Genomic DNA, 23,276 nt, shown 5'->3' on the forward strand with positions numbered 1-23,276 from the left:
AAAGTCTACACACACTTCCAAAGTTTAGCACTATGAGGCTATGTATACTGCTCCCACAATACTCTGTGGTTTGACGCATAATTGCAGAAGCTTAAAAGCAAGTTTGATAATACTTTGCTTTCAAAATAAAATGTTGATAAAAAAGAGAAAGCAGGAAAAAACATTTAGCTAAACTACTATAACATTGCTGTTACTATTTTTTTGCAGCATCATTTAATAACGTGTTCATCCATGCTAGTATTTTCCAAAAATATTCATTATGGGAAATCTCTGTAACTACTTTCAATAAGATTATGGAAAACAAAATTCAACAACCATTGGCAAACATAGTAGGTCTGAAATTGATGGTCACCTTTATATTATTTGTCATTGTGTGACTCGTTTTGGCATTGTATCTGTAAAACTTAATTGCCATGTAAGCTGCTGCCCCCTCACTATTATAACAAACTTTGGCAAAAGCAAAAAATATTTTTGGTTTTAAAAAGCACAAACTTCCACAGTAGTTACTGGTACTGAACAACACTACTTGTGCTGATATACTCCTTGTGAAACAGCATAATGCTGTGACTCACTGTGAAACCATCTGATACAAAGACAGAGAGAAAGAGAGAGATAGCGACAGACAGGAGAGAGAGCAGAGTGGATGAGATTGGAGGGAACAGAGAGAGAGAGAGAGAGAGAGAAAGAGAGAGAGAGATGTAATAAAAGCAAAAGGTCACGGTTAATGCCAGACCAAATTAGGGGCCCAATTATTGAAGAAAGGCTCAAATGTGCACCCATGGAATATGTCCTAGCATTAAGTGCAGCTATACAGCTTTTGTGAATTCCCCAAAATGCACAAAAGTAGTACAAGAAATAGTACTCCTAGAAAATATCTGTGAACTACACTTTAGCATGAGCAAATTTGCATTTGTAGATTTGCTCATGCGAAAATCTGAATGTTTACAAATTCACTTTTCCTCCAACACCTTTTTTCCCAACTCAGAAAGAAGGTTGATGTCTGCCATTGTCGGGAGGAAATTTCCAACATTCTTCACTATAACAAAAGATTAGAGAAGAGTTCTTAAAAACGCCTAAAACATGGAAGTTAGTGGGTTTGCACAGACTCAAAAGGCCATTCTGACCCTGGAACTATGTTTACCATGTAAGTACATATAAAGTTTTTATTTCAAAAAGCTATTCATCTTTAAACCATGCAATATTAATTACAACTTACTTTTCACTTTCTTTACAACAGGCCCAATGTTTTCGAATGCAACAGATGACCACCTTCAATCCATAAAAGGAAATGTAAATCCTACTTACCTGTTACTGCCTATATATATGTTAAAAAATCATTTTGTTCAGTCTAAACACTCCTTTTGCATTAGGACTATGAAAAAGTGGTGTAAAAATATCATTCATTCTATTGTCAGATATCTACCTTGGTGACAGTGGAATTGCCACTATTTTTTAGACTTTTTAGAACAATATTGTGTAGAGGAGCGGTGTTTCTTTCTTGACTTTCAAAGAGGAACATTTAAATGTATATTTCAACAGGTAAACAAAATAATTGCTGAATTCACTGCATACCTCTTGGGACCCGTGAGCCTATTTGTTTCTGACACTTCGACCCCTGCTCACCTGAGTCACCTCGCCAGCCTGCCTCCCGCTGCCACACACTCTCTCCACCACAGTGCGGCCGCCGAGCAGAGAGCGGGACAAGGTGTTCCAGCGGACTTCAACCCCCAGCAGCCCACGCGGAAGCCGTGCACCACTCAACCACACCGGGAGGCGCATAAAGAGCAGCGTCATCCCCTGCTGAGTGGGGAACTCTCTGCATACCTCTTGGGGCCCGTGAGCCTATTTGATTCTGACACTTCGACCCCTGCTCACCTGAGTCACCTCGCCAGCCTGCCTCCCGCTGCCACACACTCTCTCCACCTGAGTGCGGCCACCGAGCGGAGAGCGGGACAAGGTGGTCCAGCGAACTTCAACCCCCAGCAGCCCACGCGGAAGCCGCGCACCACTCAACTGCGCCGGGAGGCGCACAAAGAGCAGCATCATCCCCTGCTGAGTGGGGAACTCTCTGCATACCTTTTGGGGCCCGTGAGCCTATTTGTTTCTGACACGATGACCCCTGCTCACCTGAGTCACCTCGCCAGCCTGCCTCCCGCTGCCGCACACTCTCTCCACCAGAGTGCGGCCGCCGAGCGGAGAGCGGGACAAGGTGCTCCAGCGGACTTCAACCCCCAGCAGCCCACGTGGAAGCCGCGCACCACTCAACTGCGCCGGGAGGCGCACAAAGAGCAGCGTCATCCCCTGCCGAGTGGGGAACTCTCTGCATACCTTTTGGGGCCCGTGAGCCTATTTGTTTCAGACACTTCAATCCCTGCTCACCTGAGTCACCTCGCCAGCCTGCCTCCCGCTGCCGCACACTCGCTCCACCAGAGTTCAGCCGCCGAGTGGAGAGCGGGACAAGGTGCTCCAGTGGACTTCAACCCCCAGCAGCCCACGCGGAAGCCGCGCACCACTCAACCGCGCCGGGAGGCGCATAAAGAGCAGCGTCATCCCCGCCTGGAGGAACCGCGCACGGGACGAGCCGGGAGAAGCCCGGGCAAAGGGCGGGCCATCTGTGGCCGTCCGGGGCCTGACGGAGACTGGACTGGGCCACCCCCCTTGATTTTCCATCATAAGGTACTGTTTACTCTCCACCTTCTGCTTATCTGTGGGCTCCATCTACTGCAGTAATGGGGAAGAGGAAATCCACTGAGGATCTAAATGACTCTGCTGGCGTGATGGCTAAGGGAGGGAAGCAAGCCAAGAGATCGAAGTGCAAACCCCTAGAAAGCGGCAGCCACATGCGGGAGTAAATTGTGTCATCGACAGAATTGACGATCTGGTGCAAGACTGTACAGACTTGTTAACATCTGCTCCCAACCATGGGTAGAGAGTCTTAGAGGGATGTAATATCGTGAGTGCCCCGGAAGTTAAGAGTAATAAGCGAGGGGTTGCCGTTATTCCAGAGATGTTCACCAATAAGCAGATTACAGGGGCTAAAATGGTTTTAACAGAGAGGGGAGGGCCCATTACAGTTCAGTCTCCATTCCCCTCATCTCCTAAACATAGATCTGATGATATAAACGCCTTACCCTGTAGTAACAGGTTTACTGTTTTAGCACAAATTGAAAATTGTAATGCTGAAAGCAGGTCTGAGGCGCCTGTGCCTGGTCCACCCCCAGCAAAAGGTATTTCGGATGTGGCTACTATTTTGGGGACAACCGGACTAGCAGAACTAACCAATAACCCCCTGTTTAAAATTGTAAATCATTTGTGTAATTTGGTCGTAAGCATGCAAACCAAGATTGTCCAACTCAGTACTGCTGTAAGTAACCTAAGGGTGGGCCCTGGTAAAGGCTCCGCGGTAACCAACCTCACTAATTGTAAAAGTGCAAATTTAGCAGGATTTTTAGGGAAAGCTCCCCCCTTGATCAACCCACGTATCGCTCAGGGTACTGCTGTTACCCCAAGCATTACATCCACCCACATGGGCAGGGCAGGGAGCGTAGCTACTACAGCCAATCACGTCACCCAAAGAAGCGGTCCAGTGCCAACTACTTTACCTAGTGGGATATCCGGGAACTCAGGGGGTAAAAGTGCTCACAGATCAAGTAAGGCTGTACAGCAATCTGTGACTAGCCGACAGTACACAAGATTTGTTCCACCCTGTCCAAACGTTATGCCACCTAACTATTATCTGGGTAAATCTCCTCCTGTGTTCCTGATTAATATTCCCAAGTTGCCTATTGGTAGGGCTCATGAAACTCCTGAAGCCCTTACCAATAAAGAAATTCACTGGATTAGGTACATAAGGGGCTGTAGGTCAGTCATTAGGGAGGACATCTCCAGCGCGGCGAGGCTTACCTCTCAGGGTGATGCATATGATTGCATTGAATTGATTTTCAAAAACCCAATGATAGCCGGAGAATTACTAAATTTGGAATTTAGATCTTGTTCTCCGGATCATTCAAGGATTCAGATGAGAACAACTCCTCCCCAAAGTTAGCTCACTGAAGGAGGAAAAATTGGTAGGAGCAATTTTCTGGCAAACTCGAGCTTGGATCATAATGATTGACTCCAGTTTCAAGCTTCTATTGAAGTGAGCAGCGATCCAATTACAACGAAGTCTCAGGCCACGACTTAACTAACGACTTGGTTATCCCACCTAAAGTGCTATCCTTGCTATCTTATTCGCTATGTATGGCTGTCTCCCTATCTATGGCCGCAGAGTCAGCTAAGCAGGATTGCACTGGGCCTACCACTGGTAAATCTGGGTCTGTTCTTTCCTGTAATATAGCTGGCCTACAATCTGAAATAGAATCCCGGAGTGGGTATCATTTGTTAGCCAGCATGATATATGCTTATTTCAGGAAACCTGGTTACTGAACCCACTACATCTCCCTGAGTATTTAAATTACAGCATTCTGGCAGAGAAGGGAGGCAAAGGCCGTCCGTCTGATGGCCTAACAATTTGGATCAGACAGGACCTCGGTGCTACAGTAAAAGTTATTCACTCCAATCATAGGGATCTGCAGGCCATAAGTCTTGTGTTCCCTAACCAAGAGCCGATTAACATCTACAATGTCTACGCTCAAAGTACTGCTGGGAAACAGTCACTAGTACTTGCACTCCTGGAAGAGATGCTTCATTCCCCTCATCTCCATTCCAATTTAATTTTAGGGGGTGATTTTAATGTTACTTTTGAACCTCTCTTATTTGAAAACTGGAATATAACAGACGACGAAGATAGGGAATGGGGGATACCTAAACTTGAGCTTAAACCAATTAAAAAGTGGTCAGATATAGTGATACAAATGAATTTTATCTGTTTAAACAATGGTCTAAGATCAACAAATGGAAGATCACTGGGTGATAAAGCCGGGGCGATTACATTCAAAAGTGGCTCCAGAGAGAGTAGAATAGATTACATTCTGCTCAACCTGGGGACATGGAGATTCCTCCGGGACATGCTAATTATAGAAAGGATAGAGAGTGACCACATAATCCTCTGTGCATGACTCCCTCCTACTGGAGTACTCCCGACTACCATGGTAAGGATGTGTCTCTAACTCCCATTACTGACACTGTCCTATCGAATGATATGCGTCATGTCCGATGGTCGAAAGTTTCGATTAATCTAATCAACATTGATTTTATAACTAGAAAGCTTGTTCAAGCAACGCGTGACTTAGATGAACTGCTTGAAGAGGATAATGTCCTTCTTTCTCAAGAGGAAGGAACAAGGGTCCATGAGGCCTTTTTTTGTGAATTGAAAAGCCTTTTCGTCAAGCCTTGTACTAAAAAAGGTCCACATATACCTGAGCCATCTCGTTGGTATTCGTGGGAATGTAGGCAGGCCGTTTGGACCTGGGTAGAGCAATCAAAAGTGAGTCAAGCAAGAATATTCGGATGGCCAGATCCATGTATAAAAATACTGTCTTTAGAGCTAAACGCAACTGGGTCGAGACTAGGTGGAATGATTTAAAGGAGGCAGGTTCCAATAAAGACTCACAGAGATTTTGGAATGTGTATAGATGGGGGGTGGAGGGAAACCCAGATAAGCCACAGAACTGGGTTCCCAAAGACAAATGGGTAGAGTACTTTCAGCCACAATATGCGAGGGGTAAGGGCTCAGAATTAATCATAGAGACTCCCACCATTCTACTCGCTGAGGATATGTTTACCCTAAAAGATGTTCACTGTGCTTTAGATCTAGTGGTTCCCGGCAGAGCACCAGGTATCGATGGCGTTCCAGCGGACCTATTTTTACAGGACAAAAACTCCTGGGGTTCCTACATACTCCTTTTAGCTAACATGATTGCCAGGGGAGCCCCTATACCTTGCTCATGGAATGGGGCCGAAATTATACCCGTGTCTAAAAAAGGGGACAAGTTGCAGCCAGGAAATTATCGTACAATCAGCCTGATTGACTCCTCCCAAAACAATTTTGGAGGCAGGCTGATTCTTAATAAAGTACTGGAGTGGGAGCGGGACAACAACATCTTATCCCATCTACAGGCAGGCTTCAGGACCTCAGTTAGCACAGTTGACCAGGTGCTACATTTTGCGATGTTGCACTGGAAGACTGTGCTGATCGGGCATGGTAGCCTGTACGTAGCGTTCATAGATTTAAGAGCAGCATTCGATCTGGTTCCGCGCGCTACCCTGTGGAAAGTCCTCAACGACATGGGTTTGCCTGGGCCCCTTCTTAAGCTTCTGAAAAAACTCCATGAACAAAACTACGCATAGATTAGGTGGGGCAGTACTGGCAGTGTTACGCCCCAGTTCCCAGTGGAAACTGGAGTTCGTCTGGGCTGTGTCCTGGCGCCAACGTTATTTTCTTTATACATTAATGATGTGGCCAAAATGCTAATTGATTCCAACATTGATGCCCCTATCCTAGCTGGAGCAAAAGTTCCTATTTTAATGTTAGCTGATGATTGTCTTTTAGTAGCAAAAACCCCAAGCGGGTTGCAGAAGGCCTTGGTGCTTTTTGAAGATTTCTGCTCCGCTCGGGGTTTGGAAGTCAATGTAGCAAAAAATCTAAGTTTATGACTTTTAATGCCCCAAAATCCTACAAGGGTACTATGACTATGAACAGGCGTCCCCAAGAAAGGGTCCAGGCTTTCAGCTATTTGGGTGTCTGTATCCAGCATGACTTGAGATGGAAACAGCAGATTGAGCTGGCTACTCTGAAACATCGCCAACTCTCTGGTGCCCTGAGTCTGGAGCATTCCAGGTCCCTCACTAAACCAATAGCTCCCGTATTAACGGTTTACAAGGGAAAAGTAGTTAGTTCCACTTTATACAGGGTAGAAGTTTGGGGATCTGAGAACTTAAGGGGGATGTCAGCTTCAGAAAATGTATTTCTCAGGAATCTGATAAAACTACCACAGAGTACCCCCTTGAATCCCCTTCTCTATGACCTGGGTTTGTCCCCAATAGCCCTTATTGCCTCTTTGCATCCAGTTTTATATTGGAGGCAGCTCTGGACAACCCCAGAATTAGAGACGTACAGAAGGGGACTGTTAGATATAACTAGAAGTGGTAATTCCCATGGAATTAAATGGCTAGTAAACATCAGGGGTGTTCTGATTGATCTGGGTTTACGAGACTTGTGGGAAGACCCAACAAATGCAAGGTTTCCACCCAAGAAGTTTTTAAAGGACCAGTATTGGAAACTTGTGGCTGCTAAGATCTTCAGGACCACAGCTCCTTGTTCATTGACCGGTGTGTTTATGGACTTTAAGGAGGGACCATACCTGGAAGATTTCTGGGACGTTATCTCAAAACCCCTAGATCGCAAACTTGACTTCCAACTGAGAATTGGAAGCCTACCTGTTAGAGCTTTCACTAGCAAGTGGTCTAGGGGGGACAAAGCCGGGTGTCCAGCATGGCCGGCGCTTTCAGAAACTGTTGGTCACTTATTATTTGAATGCCCAGCGTATGCGGCCCCACGACGAACTTGGCTACGCCCAATGTGCAGGTTGCTGGGTATGGATAGTGGCCTGGCTGCAGTTAGAATAATATGTACCTGTACAAATATGACTGTATATGTAGCTGTGGCAAAATTTTTGGGGTGGGCATGGACTATCAGAAGCAGTTTGTTAATAGATTAACTTTTCCCCTGGTGATAATCAAATCCCTTTTGAGGTAATGTTAAATAATTCCTTATGTAAATATATTAGTATTGTATCTCCTAAATTTTTAAAGGGAAAGAATTTGCTCATTTTTTAACCTTATTTATTTGTTTTAACTGTATTTCTATATGGAGTTTATGCTTTTATGACAATCGTCAAATAAAGCTTGAAAATTAAGTATCAATGTTACAGGAACTCTGCTCCAACTCTAAAAAGATTACTATCTCAAGCTTTTACAATCCTGAATGTTACGTTTTCTGTGAGACGATGCCCATGCATAACCATGCTAAGTTTTCTTTAGCTCCATGCACACATGTAGTGTAACCTATCAAACACTTTAAAATGCTACCCTTTCACTAGTTCTAAAGGCGGATGTAGAATTCAACAGTTCTTCACAAAATAGAATTGGACGTCACTAAGTACAAAGTGTTTCTGTATTATGAAAGCTCTAATGTGTCCCTTAAAGATTCCAGCAAAGTCCACACACAACCTAACAGAAACACACCAACCATTAGTAACCAGGTAAATTTACCAAACAACTCTTTCAAGGTGTGATCAATCCAAAAAATCCTCCTTTGGCACAGCAAATATAGTGCAACACTTAAACAACTTGCACCCCAACAACTTAGCTTCACTGCAACACAGAGATTGCAGAACAACCGACTTCCTGCTGCATCAAGCACATGAACTACCGCAACAGCATCTTCAGCAAACAGTCCATACTCACATATTGATCTTCAATTTTGTAAACTTAAATTTCTATGCATTCATTGCGAATAACTTTTGTGTTATGCGAAACAGTCTATCAACCTCATTAAAAACAACAAACAGAAGTGTCACTGTCCTTAACATTAGTTATTAGACATTTATCAAACTTTTTTGTTGTAAAAACTACCCCATCCAAAGGCAGTGGAAAATTTGCACACTTGCTGCCTTTCTTGGCTGGAGTTATGAATTATTCTAAAATTAATTCAAATTCAAAATGCAGACCCTTTATTCAGCCTTCATGTTAACTACAAACCGTGAATACCAGTGAGTAATTTGCACAATTGTGTCCTTTCTTCCGTCCTTTCTACCGCACAGTGACTGTACTTTCTGCACTCGCACTGTTTGCTTAGATGTGATGCCCACTTCTCAGGCTCCCACTACAGAATCTGACGCACAGTCTGTGCAATGGACTACAAAACAAAATACCCACTTCCTTTACAAAGCCATTGGTAGTTTCCACATCTCCTGTCTTTCTTAATTTTCACCTTATTCTGTATCCACTAGCACAAACACACCTACCTGCTGCCTTTCTTGACTGTCATTCCCAACTATTATTCTAATTCAAAGTAGAGACCCAAAAAGGGTCGGGTGTTCTTATTTTTAAACTCTACGGCCCACAGTGGGAACTTAGTACACTTGCTTTGCTTCCTTAGATTTGGTAGTCATTTCTCAGCCTCCCACTGCGGAATACGACACCCTCTCTGTATGATAAAGAGGATATCGAAAGATCCACTTCCCTGACAAGGCAGAGAGTAGTTTGCATATCTGCAGCGTTTCCTATTTTTCACCTAATTCATCTTCTACTTGATGTAGACACCATCCACACGTACACACTTACTTGCTGCCTTTTTTGGCTGGGGTTATCAATTATTTTTCAATTTCATATTCTAATTCAAACACAAGGCCCTTTATCGAGCCTTTTTGTTGTAACTACTTCCCCAACTAAACACACTAGGTAATTTGCACTTTCGCAGCCATTAACAATATTGGAAATTTTAATTAAAAATGCTGCAGCTGGTCAAGTTTCAATATCAGGAAGAACTTTTGTAACTGTTGCAATTATTTTTCATAATAGACCTTCTACAACATCTGGACATTACACTGTTTATTTAAAATCACTGAAAGCTTGGATACATTGTAATGATAGGCAACTAGTTTATAAGCAACGTTTGCCTAAAGAGTTACCAAAATGTTACCTAGTATTTTTAAAGTCAAAATTTTAAGATCAAAATTTGACCTTTATAGGATTACTGTTAAGGTAGATTACTCTGGTGTTGTAGAGTATTTTATAAGTGAGAGTGAGCATCTTGAAGATGATCCTATTCTTGGTATTAAGGCAGTTTAGGTGTATCAGGTGGTGAATGGTGTGGCTGCAGCCGAGGACATTGATAATCCCTCAGGTGGAGGTCTTTTGGACTTGTTGTAACTGTTGTACATGTTTGACTGGAATTCCTATATACTGTGTTTAGCCACTGTGTAGTCTGCTGCTCATGAAGGACTGTGTCACTGTTTTTCTTTTGTTTACTATCCAAGTGTAAATGTTCCAGAGCATGTGGAGGGTGTCATAGCAGTACGAGGAGACGGTGTAGACTTGCTAACACATACAAAGGGAGGAGTTTAGGATGTATACTAGGTTGTGCACATGCTTGATAGGTGTTGGTACTGTCCACAATGCACTCAGCTAGCATAAGTCATCCGAGGCTGAGAGGGTGGGTCTGAGGATGACTACCTTCATTTTGTACGACTTCATGTTTAGAGAGCTGCTCCTATGTACTTGGTGATGTTGCAGCCAGTCTTATTTTTTACATTATTCATCTTCCACTCAATCAACACATTATCTACACGTACACACACACACACCTATTTTCTACCTTTCTGGCCTATGGTTAAAAACCATTTCTTACGCTCCCACTGCAGAATTCAACTAACACTCTGTAATGTACTGGAAAACAAAACACCCATTTCCTTTACAAGACAGTAGGTTCTTTCCGCTTCTGCTACCTTTCTTCCTTTTCACCCTTTTCTACACCCGTTACCTCAAATACACCTACCTACTACATTTCTTCCTGCCTTTGCCAAGTATTATTGTAATTCACAATGATTTCCCTGAAATGGGTCCGGTGTTGTAATTTTTCAGCTCTACCGCCGCAGTGGTAACTTAGTACACTTACATTCCTTCATTTCATGTGGTAGTCATTTCTCAGACTTTACTACGAAATTCGAAAACCTATCTATGTAATGAGGTATGAAACCAAACATCCACTTCCCTGACAAAGCAGTGGGTACTTTGCACCTCTGCAGCCTTTCTAATTTTTCCCCTTTTTTATCTTCTCAATCAACACATCATCTACACTTAACACACACCAACTTGTTGCCTTTTTTTGGCTAGGCTTATCAATTATCCTCGAATTTTATATTCTGATTCAAATGCATGCCCTTTATTGAGCCTTTTTGATCTAACCAAAGTGGAAACAATACTATTTTGGAATGGCTAAGGTGACTAGACATATTCTAAATTTTTTAGTACAGTATTTTGCTATAACAGCCTGAGCCATTTCCTAAAGTCATAAGGAATGACTGATTTCAAAATTTAAGGAAACATAAGAACACAATATCCTTATAAGTAATTATATTTATAAAACTTTGTAAATGAGTAAAACTCTACTAATGAAATGTTATTAGATAATGGTCTTTATATAATATTTTTTGTAAGCCAAAATAGGTGAAAACGCTAGTTTTGTATTTATATATTACGAAAACTGATAAAATTAACTGTTTATATTTTTATACAAGGAGAAACAACATAAAGAAAAATTTATGGAAAGAGAACAGCCTCATACTGAGGAGATTTTGGATATTACCTTGAGTGTAATTCAAGAACTAATCGTATCCAACACAGGCAATGAGAGTGAAGAGGGGAAATTAGTGCTCCAGACATGAGCTATGATTTGAAAGACAAAAGCTTTGATACACACTTTCTAGAAGCATTAAATTATGTTGAAACTTTAGAACAAATGAATTCCGATACTGCTAACGAGAAAATTGATGTCCATGAAATACCTGATGAACTGATTCAAAGTCAATGCCCTTTATTGAGCCTTTCTGTTCTAGCTACTACCGCGGCCGAAAGCAGTAGGAAATTTGCACACCTGCAGACTTTTTTTGCCGGGGTTATCAATTATTTTTTAAGTATTTCAAAGTTCAGGCCTTTTATTGAACCTTCTTCGTAACTACTACCCATGAATGGCAGTGGGTAATTTGTACACTTGCATCCTTTTTTGCGTCCTTTCTACTGCACAGTGTGTGTACTTTGTGCACTCGCTAAACTCCTTAGATGAGATACCCATTTCTCAGGTTCCCACTGCACAATCCGACGCACACTCTGTGTAATGGAATGGAAAACCAAACACCCACTTTCTTTACAAAGCAGTGGCTAGTTTGTGCGTCTGCTCTTTCTTATTTTTCACCTTTTTTATCTTTCACTTAATCAACACATCATGTACATGCACACACAATTTCATATTCTGATTCAAAGTCCTTTTTTCGAGTCTTTTTGTTGTAGCTATTACCCCAGCCAAAAGCAGTGGGAAATGTGCACACTTGCTGCCTTTCTTTCCTAGGGTTATCAAATACTCTTGAATTTCATATTCTAATTCAAACTCATGCCCATTTATCTAGCCTTTTTCATGTAGATATTGCAAGGCCAGAAGGGAGTGGGAAATTTGTACACTTGCTACCTTTCTTGAGGGAGCTTATCAATTATTCCTCTTAAAATTCAAATTCAAAGTGCAGGCCCTTTATTGAGCCTTTTTGGTAACTGTTATTTGTCAAGGAGTATTTAATTTGCGCACTTCCTACCGTTCATGTATGATAAAAAGCTTAACAAAAGTCTACTAATATTAAAAAAGAGCCACTAAGCTCTATGTTTATCAAATCTTCTGTTTCCTATCCTAATTCGAAGTACAGACCCTTTATTGACCCTTCTCGGTAACTACTACTCATGATTTGCATTGGATAACTTCCACACTTGCATACTTTCTTATTTTGTCACATTATTCACCTTCCACTCAATCAACACATCATCTACACAAACACACACCTACTTGCAGCCTCTTTTGGCTATGGTTATCCACTATTCTTGAATTTCATATCCGTATTCAAAGAACAGGCCCTTTATCGAACCTTATTGTTGTAGCTACTAACCCAGGCGATGGCAGTGCAAAATTTGCACACTTCCTCCCTTTCTTGGCTGACATTATCAAATACTCTTCAATTTCATATTCTGATTCAAACTCATGTCCCTTTATCAAACCTTTTTCATGTAGATATTGCACGGCCAGAAGGCAGTGAGAAATTTGCACAGTTGCTGCCTTTCTTAGCTGGGCTTATCAATTACTTTTCTTCAAATTGGAATTCAAAGTGCAAGCCCTTTATTGAGCCTTCTTCATAGCTATTACTCATCAATGACAGTGGATAATTTGCGCACTTCCTGCAGTTCATGTATAATAAGAACCTTAATGAAAGTCTACCAATATTAAAGAAAGAGCCAGTATGATCTATGGTTATCAAATGTTCTATTTTTCTATTCTAATTCAATGTACAGACCCTTTATTGAGCCTTCTTGGTAACTACTACTTGTGAATGGCAGTGGATAACTTCCACATTTGCAGCCTTTCTTATTTTTTCACATTATTGATCTTCCATTCAATCAACACAACATCTACACACACACACACACAACTACTTGCTGCATTTCTTACCTATGGTTCTCAACTGTTCTTCTATTTCATATTCCTATTCAAAATGCAAGCCCTTTATCAAGCCTTTTTATAGTAACAACTACCCCAGCCGAAAACAGGAAGAAATTTGGATACTTGCTGTCTTTCTTCTCTGGGGTTGTCAATCATTCTTTAATTTCAAATTCTGATTCAAAGTCAAGGTCCTTTTTCAAGCTTTTTTGTTGTAGCTACTACCCCAGCCGAAGGCAGTGGGAAATTTGCACACTTGCTGCCTTTCTTGACTGCGGTCATCAATTATCCTTCTTGCAATACAAATTGAAAGTACAGGCCTTTTATTGAGCCTTCTTGGTAACTACTACCCGTGAATGGCAGTGGGTAATTTGCACACTTTCAACCTTTCTTGTTTTTTTACATTATTCATTTTCCACTCAATCAACACAACATCTACACATACACACACACAACTACTTTCTACCTTTCTTGGCTATGGTTAACAACTATTCTTCTATTTCATATCCATATTCAAAATGCAGGCCCTTTATCGAACCTTTTTGTTATAGCTACTAACCCAGCCGATGGCAGTGCGGAATTTGCACACTTCCTACTTTTCTTGGCTGGGAATATCAAATACTTTTGAATTTCATATTCTGATTCAAACTAAAGTCCCTTTATCAAGCCTTTTTCATGTAGATACTGCACTGCCAGAAGGCAGTGGGAAATTTGAGCACTTCCTGCCTTTCTTAGCTGGCCTTATCAATTATTTTTCTTAAAATTCAAAGTGCAGACACCTTATTGAGCCTTCTTCATAACTATTACTCATCAAGGGCAGTGGGTAATTTGTGCACTTCCTGCCGTTCATGTATAATAAAAAGATTAACAAAAGTCTACCAATATTAAAAAAGAGCCAGTATGGTCTATGGTAAACAAATTATACTGTGTCCTCAGGTTATGCAAACAGTGACTAAATAGCTTTCATCGATCTTTCTGTCAACAACTGCCTTCAATCTACACTGCAGACAGCTGGGTTCACAACTTGAATTCAGCTTTCCTTCTACATTAAGGACAGCATTACATTTAACCTTGCTTTCCTTAAGGCACACACAATTATACTGTATCCTGAGATTCTATTATCTGTGACTAAATGGCATTCATAGACCTTTGTGTCAACAACTGCCTTCAATCTACACTACGGACAGCTGCGTTCACACCTTCAATGTAGCTTTCCTTCTACATTAAGGACAGCATTGTATTCAGCCTTGTTTTCCTTAAGCCAGAGACAATTCTACAGTAACCTCAAACTCTGTTATCTCCAACTAAATAGCATTCTTCAACCTTTGTGTCAACAACTGCCTTCAATCTACATTGCAGACAGCTCAGTTCACAACTTGAATTCAGCATTCCTCCTATATTAAGGACATCATTGCATTCAGCCTTGCTTTCCTTAAGGTAGAGACAACACTACTGTGACCTCAAATTCTGTTATCTGTAACTAAATAGCATTCTTCAATCTTTGTGTCAACAACTGCCTTCAATCTACATTGCAGACAGCAGAGTTCACAACTTCAATTGAGCTTTCCTTCTACATTAAGGACCACATTATATTTAACACTGTTTTCCTTCTCACAAATACAATTCTATGTCCTCAAATTCTGTTATCTGTAACTAATTAGCATTCTTCAATCTTTCTGTCAACAACTACCTTCAATCTACATTGCGGACAACTGGGTTGACAACTTGCATTCACCGATCTTTCTGTCAACAACTACCTTCCATCTACACTGCAGACAGCAGGATTTACAACTTCAATTCACCTTTCCTTCTACATTAACAACCACATTACATTCAACACTGTTTTCCTTATCACATGCACAATTCTACTCTGTCCTCAGATTCTGTTATCTGAAACTAAATAGCAATGTACAATCTTTGTCTCAACAACTGCCTTCAATCTACACTGCAGACAGCAGAGTTCACACCTTCAATTGAGCTTTCCTTCTACATAAAGGACCACGTTACATTCAACACTGTTTTCCTTATCACAAATACAGTTCTATGTCCTCAGATTCTGTTATCTTTTACTAAATAGCATTCTTCAATCTTTGTCTCAACAACTGCCTTCAATCTACACTGCAGACAGCAGAGTTTACAACTTCAATTCAGCTTTCCTTCTACATTAAGGACAGCATTGTATACAACCTTGCTTTCCTTAACCCAAACACAATTTTGCTGTGACCTCAAATTCTGTTATCTGCAACTAAATAGCATTTTTCAATCTTTGTATCAACAACTGCCTTCAATATAACCTGCAGACACAAGGGTACACAACTTGCATTCAGCTTTCCTTCTAAATTAAGGACAGCATTGTATTCAGCCTTGCTTTCCTTAAGGCAGAGACAATTATAATATGTCCTCACATTCTGTTAACTGTACAAAATAGCATTAATCAATATTTGTATCGATTAGTACATTGATATACATTACAAACAGCATGGTTCAGAACTTCAATTTACTTGTGCATGTAAATTTCTTTTATGTCTACAAAGAAGAGCCTTCAATAAATTCTGAGATCACTAGAGTTCACAACTAGATACCAATACCGCCAGTAGTGCAAAGAACATTCAATACAATCTTGATTTATTTAAAACAGACAATTTCACAATGTCATCACATTTCCTTACAGTTTGTACATTAGGAAATTCAGCCTTCATTTCTTAAAATTATAGATGTTTCTACTGTATGTCTTCAGATTTTGTATTAAAAAAGAGACAAAAAGCATTCCTCCATTTCTGTGTCAACTACTGCCTTCGACCTACACTACGGACAAGAGGATTAACAACTTCAATTCACCTTTCCATGTACACTAAGGACAACATTGCATGTAGCTTTGCTTTATTTAAGACAGACAATTGTACTGTGTCCACACATTCTGTTAACTGTGACAAAATTGCATTCATCGATCCCTTTAATGAAGGCCAAAAGTAAATTAAAAAGAGAAAGTAACACATAATTGTTCAGACATTTTTCTTAGGAGAATGGAACGATAGATCAAGTTCTAAGCCTTTTTTAATGACAAGTTATCTTCAGAGTAATGATTTGCATACAGATGACACTAGTATTCGTACCTATGAGGTTAGAAATGGTTGTGCTATTGTGAAACACAAAATTGTTCCCAGAAATGCAAAAGAAATGTTACCTGAGGAACTTTTAGATACACGTTCTAAAACTCCAGTGAACACTTCCAATTGTAGTAGTATTTATACTGTAAGTTAAGAATCTATTAATTTTTTTATGCAACTTTTTACCTAAGTATAATAACAAAAGTGTTAAACAAAAGATTAAGACGTGGCACACACTAGACTCTTGCAGAGTGAGAGAAAATACTGGTTTGCAAAGTCATTCACTGCCTTGTCTTTCTAAAAAAGTATGCCAAAGTGGTTTCACCAATTCAGAATTTTACCAGTTCATCATACTCAAATTAGAAAATTAATCAGAACATTGTATTACGCAAAATGTCCAGCACTAATGTTAAAAAACAATTGAACAGTACTCTTTTCCATGCATCTGTATCAGATGTAACAAATGTCTCTGAAGAAATTCAGCTTAGTTACTTTGGTCCTCAGGAAAACTGTGCAGAAACTGAGATATTAACAGAAGAAAATGTGGAACAGAATGTACAATGTTGTATTGTAGATAATTGTGAGCAACATATTACAAAGTTGTAGGTGATTTCACTAACACCAAAACACCAAATTATTCTTCCATTTGTTTTCAACAAACTTGTTATAAAAATCAAACCAATACTGTTCATCTGTATTTTGAAAAAGGAAAATAATAATGACGAAACATTTCGCAACTTATTTATCACAGAATTGTTTTGAATTGCATTCTAATCAGCATATTTCTAAATATTTTTATAACAAGTTAGATAAGAACAAAATGCCTCCTAGTGCTGTGCATAATAACGTAGACTTCCTAATAATTCCTTCTGAACTGATGGATTTAAATACCTATGAGTCTATTCTTATTAAATGTGTCCATCCATTTCAGGCTATTATTCGTATAGAGCCTAACACAGAAAAATGTTCTCCTTTTCATTTACAGACAGAACCCACCTACTGCTGCACCAAGCACAGCAATTGCTGCAGCAGCATATTTAGCAAGCAATCCATACCCACAAATTAATCCTCATTTTGGTGAAATTAACATTCTATGCATTTATTGTGATGAAGTTTTGTCTTATCGACCTAATAAAATGCATGCATCAGGAGCATCACTATGCTCAACATTACTTTTTTGACATTATCTTCTAATTAGTATGACTACCTCAGCCGAAAGCAGTGCTTAAATATCACACTTTCTGCCTTTCTTGCCTGGTATTATCAATTATTCTTCAATATCACATTCTGATTGAACATCATGGCCCTGCATCGAGCCTTTTTGTTGTAACTAGTTCCCTGGCTAAAGGCACCGGGTAATTTGAACACTTACAGCCATTTTAATAAATGTATTCTTATAACATCTCATAACTTAATAGACCTAAAATAATTTCATCATGTATTTCATATACCTCATTATCAATTTCAAAACTCATATGATCATACTCGATGTCATGTAATTCTTCCAGGAAATCAACATCTAACCTTTACTCTACGAAATCACGGCTAATATCGCCAGCATTTATATCTTCCTCTTCATTCTCGCTACTTGTAAAAAGTATGTTCAGCTCTTCTATGACACTGTTACTAATTTCGAAAATGTGTTCAAATTGTGTTATTGCTTTTCCGTACTGAATTTCTTCTGTTGTAGCTCCTTGTACATAAACACTTCTTTTTATCTTTACTATAATATCAGCTCATGTGTTGATTCAAAAAAATTATATTAAATATTTATTTTTCAAATAAAACAATATTTTGTACATGAGTATATTCAATTTTAAAAACATTGGAAATTAAATACAATAAATAGTGTCACTCTACATTGTGTCAAGTGCTTTATTAATCCTACCGACTGTGTTGCAAACTTAAAACAGAGACAACAGCAGTGCCCCCATTACGTTGTCAATTAGGGTAGGGGGAGGCAAACAAAAAACAACACTGCCACAGACGCCACGCTGTTGAACTCATTCTGAAGAGACGTAGAAACATACTGTAAATAAAACGGAAACAAAAAGAAAAAAACATACAAGCATGACAAAGTCACTGGACTAATACTCTGTTCCCCAACACAAAAAAGAATTTTGCAAAAACTATATATACGAATGTTTAAGGAGCTGCGAATGAACCCATTCCCTGGGATTCAAGAAATATCATTAGGAACCGCATGGGGAACACCAATGCCAAGACGGTCCCAGCCATCTTCCCGCATCCTTCGAGAGCCGGCATTGCTTTCTCAGAGAGAGCAGTTTATATGTTGCTCTCTAACGAAAAGCAATCTAATTCCTACTTGAAAGACACAGCAGCTTAACTTGCTCTCCCATTCAAATAGGATACCGGTTTGCTGTGCTAAAGTGGAAGCCACGACGCTCCCGCCCTACCATACCAAACAACAGCGTCCCGGGGGTAAACACCCCGGGACACTGCAGGAGTCGGCCCTGAGACATGGTGGTCCCCAGAACAATCAAGAGCTCCAGGACGGAATCAGCGCTACCCCCTCTCAACATTAAAAAGCCCCGAAAAGTGGTAACCCCCGGAGCTAGGAGGTCCGTGCCCTCACGGTCACCCTGTTTTAAAGATTACTGCCCCAGGAAGGTGGCGGACCCCAGGGTATATACGCCCTCCCGGCCACACTTCAAAATAAAACATCCCTGCTAAAACATCCTACTTTCAAGCGTTGACAGCCAATCAACATGCAACTCGTGATTGTACGCCCGCGTGCGCCGCAAATTTTCCATTGTAAAAAAAAAGAATATATAGAGCTTAAAAATCCATGAACAACCCCCTGAGCAAGCCTACAGGATCAGGATGTTTTTACCATGCCACCGTTCCTTATTTCTCGCCTTTTAGTTTTTTTTAACAGATTTCTTCTGACTCTGTTCTAGCGACCAACAACACGGCTGCCAACAATTCCTGGTTTGGAGTGTCGACAACCAATCAGCATGCAGATCGTGCACATAAATACGCGTACTATGCCACTTTTCTATTCAAAATAAAATTTAAAAAATAGCCTAAAAATGTTAAACATAACCCCTGACAAAGCCTACAGGGTCAGGATGGATCTACCCTGAACCCCTTTCCTTATTTCTCAACTTTGTTTCCTGTTTTCTTGTGACTTGTTTCTAGCGACGAACAAGATGGCTGCCAACACTTCCTGGTATCGAGTGTTCACAGACAGTTCACAACCAATCAGCATGCAGCTCCTGCTCGTAATTCTACGTATTTCCGTATGCGTACTCGGCGATTTTTCTTTTTAAAAAAAGAAAAGAAAAATAGAGCCTAAACATCCATGTATAATCCCCCTGAGCAAGCGTAAAGGATCAAAATGTGTTTAGCCTACCCCTTCCCTTATTTCTCAACTTTCTTTACTGTTTTCTTGTTACTCGGTTCTACCGAGGCACAAGATGGCCGCCAACACTTCCTGGTTTCGAGTGTTAACAGAAAGTTGACAGCCAATCAGCATGCAGCTCGCGCTCGTAATTAAACAAATTTCCGTACGCGTGCTGCACCCCGTCTCTAGATATCGCTATGATATTACTTGCAATTGTCTCAGAAACTACTGAACGGATTTACACCATTTAACAAAAAGCACAATCTGCGAACCGAACTCTACCTCTCTGCCAAATTTCGTGTAATTCCGTTAAGCCATTCGGGCTGTAGCCCTGGCTAAAGGTTCCCATGGAAAATTGCATGGGGAAAACATGTTTAGGGACCCCCCTTTTTTCTTGGCCCCCGCTTGACAAATCACCCCCAAACTTTCAGGGAAGGAGCAGAACCAAGCAGGACATTTTATTGGAGAAATTCACAAAGGATCGTCCACCGGCACCAAAGTCATTCCAAATAGAATGTTGTGGATTTCCTATGGAAACTAGGTCCTAACTATAACTACCTACTGGCGACCGCCAGTAGGTTATATATATATATGGATGTATGTTGTTACAACGCATGCTTTTAGCATGCATGCTGTAACAACGCGGTTTTTATACCGCATTCCTTTACAACGCATAACAGAAAGGGGTGTTGGATAGTGAATATTTTAATTTACTATTCCAACACCAGTCCCCGTTGACACTAGGGAAGGTGTTGGAAAGTAAATTAAAAGTATTCCCTATCCTTGAGCGCCCCCAGAGTCATGCGTTGTAATAGAATGCGATTTAAAAACCGCGTTGTAAAAGCACTGCGTGCTAAAAGTTGCGTCGTAAACGACGTTCCCCTATATGGATATATATATATATATATATATATATATATAGAAAGCAATGCGCCAAGCGCTTCAGGAGGGCTCACCAAGAAACATCGACCATCCAGCCTTCATATGCCCCAATCACACTCACAGCATCCCTCCAAGGTTTGTAGAGAAGTCCGATGCGTTTCGGGGCAGACACGCCCCTTCTTCATGGACCCAACACAGTGCACATTACACTCATCAAGTCTTTTTGAATGCGTTTTCTTCAAAAAGGGGCCGTCCTAAGTGGGCGTGGTTCAATGTGCTGCACTCCCAGGCATGCTGGAAGTCGTATTCTTTATTGATGAATGTCAAATCTTCCTTTAGTAGGTTGTGCTCGAATGTCTCAAATTTGGTCATCTTGATTAACACACCTCATGGATTGAAGGTCGGGGGGTTTGCTGTGGTATGAAAGGTAATTTCATGATGTTTCAAGCTGCAAAACGCGGTGATGTCATTTGAGATGTCATCAGTGATGTCATCAGTGATGTCACTGACCATGTCATGAATGATGTAATATGTGACATGATCAGCAGTGGATTGCGGGTGCGCGATATATAGTTAGTGCAACTAACTATATATGCGAATTTCAATGGTTTTGTGTGAGTAAAATAAGGTTTTGTAAATGCTAATTCCTAACTATATATGGTCTATAACCTATGGTTTTTTCAGTGAATTTTCAAGGTTTTGTAAATGCTAATTCCTAACTATATATGGTCTATAACCTATGGTTTTTTCAGTGAATTTCAATGGTTTTTTAATAGCAAATATCAAAAGCTGTAAAATGTATTCTTATTCTAATTCAAAAATATATTTTACAATTTGTAAAAGAATGCAAAATCTTCTTGGAAAACATAATGCAAACACTTGACTCAAAACATAATTTTAAATACACAGCTGGCTTTCTTATTTTCTCCAAAAAGCATACTAGTCTCTATCTAAAATAAAGAAACCATATCTCACCTTAGCAAATGCTTTTTGAATTTCAAAACAGTCTCAGAAACACACCCATTTTTCTTTAGCAGAACAAAAGGTATGCACTCCAGAGGCTGCAACCAACAAAGGCACAAACATGCTGTATTTCATCACACATATCTCTCATGTCACCCAATCAAAACTCTTCCCTCACTTTTTTCAAATCAACAGCCTTCCCCCCTCTGCCCTTTCTGCCCTTTTTCCAAAGCAACTACCTCCTGACAGACCTCTCATGTTTACAAGTTCACACAACAATGTTTCAAATGAACTCTGAACTCTCAGTACACCTGCTAATCCACTGCAATGTTTCTTAAAATCATTTTTTCTTAACCATTCAAATTACATCTTTCAAAGAACACATCCATGCACTTTGACTGGGGTAGGTCTGGAAATGCTCTTAAAGGACACCTTAGAGCAATTGATGGCCCTTTTTCCTCAAACTGCCTTGGTATATTCCAATATATGCCAAAGACAAAAATGGAGGTGGTCCAATCAATTTTGTCAACAAATTGAGAAATCGAGGAAGCATGTAAATAAGTCTGTTTCAGCTTACATGAGAGACCATGGAATGGGCTGCATCTACAACAATAACTTGCGTTACTACATGCAAGATGTCTACAGAGGAGATGGCGTGCACTTCTCAGATGAGGGGAACAGAGTTTTCATACAAAATTTAAGACTGTGTATTGGTACCTACTTATAAGTACCTAGAACTTACACAGAATTCAAAAGCTCTTTTCAGAGCTACCTTAACTATATTTACTCTTTTAAAATTTCGAATGTACCTTTTTTCACTAATTTTCACTTATGTTCGCTTCCCGGTTCGGTACCCGGTTCGCGTACCGGCAGCTAACCGCGCAAACATTTTTAAAAAAAATCTTTTTTTCTCGCACATATGGGACTCCTCAGCCACCCTCAGAAAACCTAGGGGGTCAGGATACGTCTACCGTGCCCCCTTCTACCCATTCTGAACATTATTTACCCTCCATCTTGTATCTCAATTCAACCGAAACACAAAATGGAGGACTCCCGTAACGCTGCAGGTTCGCGTACCGGGACACGCACTGAGAAGCGCTCGCTTAAAAAAGGTTGAAAAGTAATTTACAGAGAAACCACTGGAGACACTTTCACCAAATATACATTAGCTCATTCTACATACCAATCCCTACCATTTTCACAAATTTGGTTGGAATTCCATTTAGCCATTTAGCATTTAGACCTCTCTAAATTCCCTGAGGTAAATTACTTCACAAAACACATCTGAAGTGTTGGAATTGACAACCAATTAAAATGTTACTTTCATTTTCTACTTTTTTTTACCTGACATTTGATTGATTATTACCTGAATATATATAAAGAAAGAGAGAAAAACACAGCCATTTTGACTACTACTTCCTGAAGTACATTGCAAGAACATTTTCACTGACAACTTAAACTTGTTTTTAAAAGGTAAGATATTATTTTATAAATTTGACCGGAGAACTATGTTATACAATTTAAATTAATTTGGAAAACATTTTCAGATTGTTATATACTATCCCTTTGTAAGAGTTAGACATTGAGAAAGGCTTGTTTATTATAATTATGGATTGATTTACATTTCTGTGTTATAATTATGAATTTACTTAGGCTTTTTCTCAGGCACTTTTTAATAGTACTACTTCACGCCTGAAACCATACAGTGCCCATAGATAACTTCTCTGTTATAAACTCACAAGTACCTGCCCGAACTTAAACC

This window comes from Lissotriton vulgaris, chromosome 9 (genome assembly GCF_964263255.1).
Source record: "Lissotriton vulgaris chromosome 9, aLisVul1.2, whole genome shotgun sequence".
NCBI lineage: Eukaryota > Metazoa > Chordata > Amphibia > Caudata > Salamandridae > Lissotriton > Lissotriton vulgaris.